At 34.4% G+C, this 9,868-nt stretch overlaps 1 protein-coding gene across 16 annotated transcripts in view; it reads right to left on the bottom strand.

Annotated features, from left to right (window-relative positions):
* The window catches only part of Mef2 (myocyte enhancer factor 2), a 790,604-nt gene that overhangs the window by 439,016 nt on the left and 341,720 nt on the right, over positions 1-9,868 (bottom strand). Inside the window, exon 1 of one of the 16 annotated variants that reach the window (XM_067106411.1) lies at positions 5,910-6,235. The exons of 13 other annotated variants lie outside the window; for them this stretch is intronic. The gene's annotated coding sequence lies outside the window, so the exon portion shown is untranslated. Of the gene's footprint in view, positions 1-5,909; positions 6,236-9,868 lie in introns of those variants that run through there. 2 more of the 16 variants (XM_067106416.1, XM_067106435.1) reach the window with 2 other exon arrangements.

The following is a 9,868-nucleotide window of genomic DNA, read 5'->3' on the forward strand; positions in this document are numbered from 1 at the left end:
TGATGGCACTAACCCCCCATGGGGCAAATAATTTAACTGTTTTAATTTCAAATTAACCGATTACGCTACAGAAAATAACGTAGTAAAATTACAATAAGCTATATTAAATTAATAACAGAACAATATTCAGTGAAGATTACATTATCATCATTACTGTCGTCATTATTGTTAATCTGCAGTTCTTCCTAAAGCCAAACTTTCAAAAAGAAAGTACAATGAATAAAATTCGGGCGACAGCAATCTACTGAAAGGATTCTCTTCCATAATAACCCATTCGAAAAGATACTCGAGACTGTATCCATCGCTATTTTGTACGTTCCAAAATTAGTGCGAAATAAAAAAAAATTTCTATGTGGCACGAAATAAAAAAAAATCTATGTGGCACGGAATAAAAAAATTCTATGTGGCACGGAGTAAACAAATTCTATGTGGCACGAAATAAAGAAAATTTCTATGTGGCACGAAATAAAAAAATTTATGTGGCACGGAATAAAAAATTCTGTGGCAAGAAATAAAAAAATTTCTATGCGGCACGAAATAAAAAAAATTCTGTGTCACGAAATAAAAAAAATTCTATATGGCACGAAATAAAAAAAATTCTATGTGGCACGAAATAAAAAAAAAATTCTATATGGCACGAAATAAAAAAAATTCTGTGGCACGAAACAAAAAAAATTCTATGTAGCACGAAATAAAAAAATTTTATGTCGCACGAAACAAAAAAATTTTGTGGCACGAAATAAAAAAAATTTCTGAGGCACGAATATTACGTCCGTAATTCCTACAGTTTCACTTTTTAATCCTGCTGGCAACGTTTCCAACCAGTACCACTGAAACACCAGAGGTCAGGGATGAGGGTCAAACAATGACACACAATCGGACCATCTACACTCCCCCTCCAACTGAACTGAATTAAACTGAATATAGAATTTAGGCCAAAGGCCAAGCACTGGGACCTCTGAGGTCATTCAGCGCTGAAATAGAAACTGACAGTAAAAGTTTAAAAGGTGTGACAGGAGGAAAACCTCGCAGCTGCACTATGAATCAATTGTTTGGTGCGGGTGGAGAGTAAGATGGAAAAAAGAGAATATGAAAGGAGGTACAGTAAAAGGAACAAAAGGGGTGCAACTAGGGGGCCGAAGGCACGCTGCAAAGAACTTTAAGTAATGCCTACAGTGCCCCGCAAGAGGTGCGCTCCCCCACTAATTGTTCATATTAAAAGATGCAAAACAGATTGGTTTTTTTGAAATTTCAGTCCCTTTAAGATTTCATTAAATTGACGGAAAGTGTTTGTGTCTTCACTAAACGTATTACTGGAGGCATATATGTAATGTACACCAATCTGGAAACAAATATAAATTATATACCAAAAGATCATACTATTATTATAATTCATATCTAAGATCAGCGATTTACTTTTATCGACAAAGAATCACTAATTTTAACTTTTTGACAAAACGTACGATCATACAAAAACTGTTTCCCTTAAATCAAAACAATTTTCAGTTCCAATTTTAAATGAGAAAAAGGTCAGGAATTCCAAGCAACAGAATCAATGATCAGGTCATCAACAAAGAACGCTAAAAATACAACATTATTTTCAAATTTAAGAACAATTTTGAGAACTGTCAACAAGAAAGTATTTAATATCACTGGTTCTCGGTCGTCTACTGATTACTAAAGTATGAAATGAATAAAAATTAGCAGTTCGGTAAACATGCAACAAAAATACTTAATAATAATTCTGGGACATACTGAAAAGATTCAAAATATACATCATGCCACAGAACTGTAATAGCAAAAAACAAATAAATAAATAAATAAAGAAGGGCAACTATTAAAAATGTTTTTATCTCATACCCAATGATCAGATGATGATCACATCCAGAGTAAAAAGACAAATTCATCACGTGTTTGACACTATACGTTGAGACCATTTCGAAGCATTTTTCGATTGACACTATATCCTGAAAAAATTCTGAGACCATTTTGAAATATTTTTATTAATACTATATCCCGGAAAAATTCTGAGACTATTTTGAAGTATTCTTCTATTGACACTACATCCTGAGCAAATTCTGAGATCATTTTAAAGCATTACTCTATTGACACTGTATCCTGGAAAATTTTTGAGACCACTTTGAAGCATTTTTCTAATGAAACACTATCCTATAAAAGTCCTGTGACCATTCTGAAGCATTTTAATACTGACACTATATCCTGGAAAAATTCTGAGACCATTTTGAAGTATCTTTCTTTTGACACTATATCTTATAAAAATTCTGAGGCCACTCTGAAATATTCTTCTATTGATACTATATCCTGGAAAAATTCTGAGACCATTTTGAAGTTTTTCTGTTGACACTATATCCTAAAAATTCTGAGGCCATTCTGAAATATTCTTCTATTGATACTATATCCTGGAAAAATTCTGAGATCATTTTGAAGTATCTTTCTTTTGACACTATATCTTATAAAAATTCTGAGGCCATTCTGAAATATTCTTCTATTGATACTATATCCTGGAAAAATTCTGAGACCATTATGAATTACTTTTCTAATGACACTATATCCCATAAAAAAATTTTATGGCAAATTTGAAGTCATTTACAGTGCTAAAATTACATCTTCCATAAATAATAAAAAAAAAAAAATCATTTGAAGAAAGGCCTTGAATATCTGACGTCCTCACTGTCTAAAAAAAAAAAAAAAAACAGGCGACGTAGGGTAACAAAAATAAAGACGCAATCCCCCAAAAAAAAAAAACCGTAACTCAATCCTAACAATCCCAGCCTTCGCTTTTTGGAAAGTGTTAAACAAACATTAAGAGCAAATGCTTCTTGCATGATGAAACCAATAACACAACAACCCCAATACTGTTTCAGAAGTCTTTCTTGCGGTTAAACCCCAAAAACACTCCTTGAAGTACTACGCAGGCTACTTTAGTGCTACAGTGTCCTTAAAAGCGGTATTTATTGTGCTGGAAACCACAAAAACTACTTTGCTTACATTTACCACTCAGAAGGCAGCCTCTAATGAAAGTTAACTTCCACTTTCAAATTTCTATTATTATTATTATATTATTATTATTATTATTATTATTATTATTATTATTATTACTGAACACGAGCTGACACTGAACAAGTCTAAAGGATATTAACTTGCAGAGTAATTTATATATATATGTATATATATATATATATATATATATAAATACAACATATATATATATATAATATATATATATATATATATATATATATATATATATATATATATATATATATATATATATATATATATATATATATATATATATATATATAACAACAGATGTATGCTATTATCTTCTGCCAAGTCATTTGCTTTTGGCATACTTTGAATTACGATTTCCTAGAGAGAGAGAGAGAGAGAGAGAGAGAGAGAGAGAGAGAGAGAGAGAGAGAGATAGAGAGAGAGAAGGCACCGGTGGTCGTGAACTCATCCTGAGGCTCCATGTCTTGTGCCCAGAGGCACCCCCAATCAGTTCTGTGTCTAGAAAGTTTGTCAAATGAAAAAGTAAAACGGCCCTGACGGATGGTACACCGAAAAGAAGGCTTGCACAGTAATATATTTTAAAACACACGCACATATGATATATACATGTGTATATATATATATACACATATATAATATATTACATATATATACATACACACATACATATAAAATATATATACATATATATATATATATATATATATATATATATATATATATATATATATATATATATATATAGTTATATATATATATATAATTTTATATATATACACGTTAAATCAGTTTATGGTCATTTTTTTCATATAAACACATGAAAGACAAAGTACGTCAATGGCACCTTGCAATTTTTTTAAACTCGGAATATATTATCATTCATATATATACCACACACACATATATATATATATATATATATATATATATATATATATATATATATATATATATATATATATATATAATTCTCTAAGGTCCCATATAAACACAACCCAATCTTCCCACATCCTCCTCCCCCTATAAAAAAGGGGGGAAACAAGAGAATAGAGAAAAACTGCAAAGAGACAACTTCGTATAAAAAAAAAAACCAACGCACATCTCCTCAGTAAAAAAAATATTTCAATTTGAATACAATAGTCTTGGGAGCTTTGTTCTTTTTTGATGGCTGATCTTGGCTCAACGTTTACTGATTTATTCTCGTAACCAAGTATTATGAATTTGTATCCGCGCCAGATGAGGACATCAACGGAGCTCACTCGTCAGGAAACAGGACAGGAAGCGTCCCCGGGGGACAAACAGGAAATTTCACTTACTGACACAAAAGGGAAGCTGGCAAAACAGTCATGGACGATCAAATAAAATTAATGAATGTTGCACAAATTACAAGCGTATAAGCTGCGTGTGTTTATAAATTTAGATATGGGGCTTTTAACTTTCAAAGCAGCAAAGCAGTCCAGCATTTATTCTGTTATAGCCATATAAAGATATACAACAAAACTATTAAGTATTTCGAAAATGTTCCACATATGCTATCGTATTCAGCAGGCGCTTGTTGTAATTCCAACACTTCACCAATCCCTTAACCACTCCATGGAACCTGGACGCCTTCAGCATGTACATTACAGTAACTACAGCAGAAACCACCAATACGCAACAACTACTCAAGAATCTAGAGAATAAACACTAAATGTATCAGCCATTTAAAAGTTCAATTTCAATTACCGCTAGAATCTGGAGACTAAAAACTAACGTATTTAACATTCAAAATATAATTTAAAGAAATATCAATTATTGCCTTGAGACTTTAATGCTTTTCGAGTATTGGGAAAGTATATGAAGATTGGACTGAACTGAATTGAACTGAATATAAAATTTAGGTCAAAGGCCAAGCACTCGCACCTATGAGGTCATTCTACGCTGAAACGGAAATTGACAGAAAAAGGTTTGAAAGGTGTAACAGGAGGAAGATCTCGCAGTTGCACTATAAATCAATTGTTAGGAGAGGCTGGGAAGTAACACAAAAGAAAGAGAATATGAAAGGAGGTACCGTAAAAGGAATATATGAAGATTGGTCTAAGAGTGAGATCCCACTATTTAAAGTATTATGCGAAATGGCTTTGCTTTAGAATATCAGTCTTTATTAAAGGCAACTGGATACTCACTTTTGCAAGCATGCAAAAAATGTGACTTTTAAAGACCCGATTCCCTAGGTGTTTTGGAAGATGCTTCAAGGGTCAAATCCTGACATATAAATGATTTAGAAGGTTAAATTTTGCATCTCGAACACTGGTACCAAAGGAAGACTTAGTTTGAAGGAGGGCAAAAATATAAAAAAAAAGGCACATATGGTGAAAAATAAGTTAGGTGCCTTAATATAATAATACCTTTCATGCTTAATATCAAAATGTTACACTTACCGCAAAGGCAAGTCCATGCATAAGCAATCTGAAAGGCAGCACTGAGCGCGTCTTATCCAGATTCAAAAGTATTCTCAAATATTCCAAAATTTTCAAGACTTCGTAATTTTGTTCATCTATCAACTTCATCAGAGACGCTGTAGGTTTGTTTACCTTGTTTTTCCCTTTACTTCCTCTTACTTCTTCCTAATGAACACCATATTCTTTGGAAGCTTGAATTTCAAATCAATGGCCCCTGCGGGCTTGTTCCATCATCACTATATGCTGCACTTTTTGTCTTTATTTTCCTTCCAGTTACTTCAATTTGTTAATTCTATAAATGAGCAGCTATTGCCACATTAACATATAGCTAAAGTTGACTTTTTCACATGTAGGCATTATGTTGTTTGGCAGGCCCCCCCCCCCTTTTTTTTAAGGCGTTGGATTATGCGTCAAAGGTCTCAAAACACTTACCGTTATTCCACAAACCTCAGGTATCCAGATTTTTGCTTGCCAAATTTAGTGCCTTTTCGGGTAGTTCCTTATGTATGTATTCTTACTGAACAACAGCAGTAGCAAAAATTAATGTTATTACCACTCGGATAACTTATCAACACGTTAAAAAACCACTCATCACCAATTGTCAGAGTCCCAAGAACACCACCCTTCGGCACCTCATCTCGTCAGCGCACAATTTTACCATTATTGGCTAAACTTTGAAAACACTTGCTTTCCCACTGTTGCCATACGAGCAACTTAATCACCACTGATCCATTGCCTTCGAAAGGGTCGGCACTTACTGGGTTTTCACTCACCTCTCTCTCCCCTACCCCCTCCCCTTCCTCCATACCCCACACTTAATAAGGACACCACCTCTCGTTAAGAAAGAACAACGGAACTACGGTGTTCGGAGCAAACCACAAAAGCATAGTTCGTTTTGGAAGGCGGTCAACCTTTCAACATTCTCACCACGCCAAGAACAACATTTACTTCTGAAGTGGCGTCACACACACGCACGTACGGGCACACACACACACACATACACATACACACTCTCTCCATTATATTTTTAATGGGTTCCACGCGACAGGATTTCAATTTCAGTCTTTCAGTACCCTTTCTAGACAGAGTCTCAGAAAAAACTCTCTCTCTCTCTCTCTCTCTCTCTCTCTCTCTCTCTCTCTCTCTCTCTCTCTCTCTCTCTTTAGACATACAATAATCTCGTTCTATAGATACAGACCTTGCATTACACCATCATGAACCTCGCCCCCTTTATGCAATAACACAACTCCTCATGTGTAGCAATATTAGTAGTTGCAGTAGGTAGTACTACTAGTAGCCAACCAACTACTACTACCAGTAGCCCAGAACCAACCCACCAGAAAAAATATTACCAAAAGCAGAAATCAGTAACGGGTTTAAATGCTTGGGAATCTAATGCCAAAGCATAAAATGCAAACATTTTATTGACAAATAACATGTAAATATTAAGACACCGAAGTTCCAGAGGTTCAAACGGTAATAATTCGAGTTAATCAAGACAATCAAATGAAAGGAACAGTTCCCTCCTAATAGTGAGATAGAAAAAGAAATAGATATCTCTATTAAATTTCTTCAGCATTAAGCAATTACCTTTTGTAATAATCGCAAGAAAACTAATTGAATAAAGGAAAACTTAATTTGCTACTGGGGTGATATTTCGCATGGAAAAGAATTCCGTGTATATGTAATATATATATATATATAATATATATATATATATATATATATATATATATATATATATATATATATATATATATATATATATATATATATATATATATATATATATATAAGCGCGAATGTGGACCATGGAAACATATTCATCTCTACATAATTCTGTTCTTTTATATATATATAGCCTATATATATATATATATATATATATATATATATATATATATATATATATATATATATATATATATATATATATATATATATATATATATACAATATAATATATATACATATATAATATATACATACCTCGAACTAAAGCGTTAACCAGTGCATTTATACTACTGTATACTTATACATAATTTATTCCCCTCAATAAAAAAAAAAAATAAATCTGGAACATTTTTTCATTATGAATTTCGAAGACAGAGCGAAGACAAGTTCTGATTAAAAATACAGTCCATAAAATATCGCTACTGATTTAAAATGTATTCCAGAATACTTCACCCCAAACTTACATTAATACCCAGCAAGGACGGACAGTAAACTTATTAAAATATTTCTCTACTAAATTTCCTTATTCTATAAAAGTTGCCCTCATCAAATTCTTCCAATAAGCTTTGAGGCGAGCTGCTGAATTTCATTGGTTCGGACAGCGAAAATGCCCTGTGGGCATCGTACTCGGTCTGTGCGTAGATTCTACATGATTTTCCTGTACGGGGTAGTGGAATGAGAGAGAGAGAGAGAGAGAGAGAGAGAGAGAGGGAGTTGTCTCTCTTCCCCCTTCAGTTTTGTACTCTGATGATCTATAGTGCTCTCCTCTGTCTCTCCCTCTCTCCTCTCTCAGTGGATATTAACATTCTCGGCCAGATGAACCGTGCCTGCCAAAAAGTTATACGGCCGTTATTTGGAAGGCTCGTCGCCTGACCAGTCCGCGCATCCGTACTTACCTTGATAAAGTTTTGACCCGACCATTCTCGACAGAAACTGACCAGTTCTTGTACTTACCTTCATGGCGGTTATAGCCGATAGCCCGTCGTACTTACCTTGATAAAGTTTGACCCGACCAGTCCGCCTGTCGTACTTACCTTGATAAAGCTTGACCCGACCAAACCGACACGTTTGAAACGAAGGGTCTCACTGATGTTTTGCACCAACAACTGCACTTTGTCCCGTTAATTTAACATTTAATCGGTTAGCCACAACCGTCCACTCGACCACACAAAGCGAACTGTACTCCGAATCAATTCACAGCCGCTGGACCACTAGAGCGTTTACGAAATTTTCGGGCAGCTTCTTAACACAGACTTCACCAGCTAATATTCGAAGGTAAGCCGCGAAGACTTCCGAGCGGGCTGCCCTATTTTAAATAGCTCGCCAACGCCCGGCCCCGACGTCCAGGACGGAGCTTGAATACAACAGCATTCGTAATATGCATCCCAATTTGCGTACGCAAACGCCCCGACTTCATTACACACGCACGAGAGGCGCGTCATTATCAACGGCCAATTGACTTAATGACATAATCCCGTAGGATTGTTGCTAGAGCGGAATTTTCCCTTCGAGTTCGGTAGAAAATGATCCTTGCGGCCACTGTGATCGTGCAACACACTCCGCCATAATGTGGCGGTATTGAAAGCCGCCCCAACTTTATCAGGCAAAAGGTATCGATATGCGACGATATTGCAATTAGCAAGGTTGCGAAGCACCGGCCTTATTAAAACTTGATCATTTGCAAAGTTTAATGGTATACTCTACGTGTCCTTTTGAAGAATTTTTGTTTAAATATTCATCATGCGCGACAGGCGACGAGAAATAGTTTCGCTATTTTACGTAGGTTACTACTAAACAACTTTTGAGTCTCTAAACGTCATCTTGATATATACATCAGCGCCCTGAAAGAGAGGAAATTCTATTTTAAACAAAATGAAGGGTTGTTTTTTTATGCCTAAATTGTGCATCACTTACTGTCCGATGACACAAAAGATTTCCTTGTACACATACACGGACGCAAAAACTAAATTTATACTGACATACATAAAAATTTCCGTACAATAAGTAGTAAGCAGATTCAAAATTTCAAGCTGTCAATCATGCTAACTGAAAAAAAACTTTCTATGGCGTCATATTACCAGGCAATTTTGTCCGAAACCACAAAGTTTAGGTAAGAAGCAAACCTACGGAGATTAGTATTCGGGGAGAGTTCTAATCTCGTTTGTAAGAGAGTCGTGAAAACTTTCTCCTGCATGATATTGGTGAAAATAAAGACGTGTTTTAATTATTGGTACCGAAATAATCAGTTACTTAATAAATTTCACATTTGCTTATTCTTTTCATTCTTTCCCGTATGGCTAAAAACACTACAACACCCTCAAATTATTATTATTATTATTATTATTATTATTATTATTATTATTATTATGGATCAACAATCATTCTGGACAAGAATCATGTCCGTTGCGAAAAATGCCACAAATATGTAAGCCCTCATTAAAATAATTACTGTAATTCGACTGTCTGTCAAGCATAAAAAAATTTGCATCACTTTAGTACCAAGCTTTCCTCCTAGAAGACTAAGTAGAGAATGCGTTTTAATACTGGCTTGTTATCAATATTTCATGGGTTGATCTCTTAGCTTATCGATATACATGTATTCCCAAGAGTCTCCTGCTCTTCATAACTGCACAGTATATAATCAACAAATATTCATT

This window comes from Macrobrachium rosenbergii, chromosome 7 (genome assembly GCF_040412425.1).
Source record: "Macrobrachium rosenbergii isolate ZJJX-2024 chromosome 7, ASM4041242v1, whole genome shotgun sequence".
In the NCBI taxonomy this organism is placed as follows: Eukaryota; Metazoa; Arthropoda; class Malacostraca; order Decapoda; family Palaemonidae; genus Macrobrachium; species Macrobrachium rosenbergii.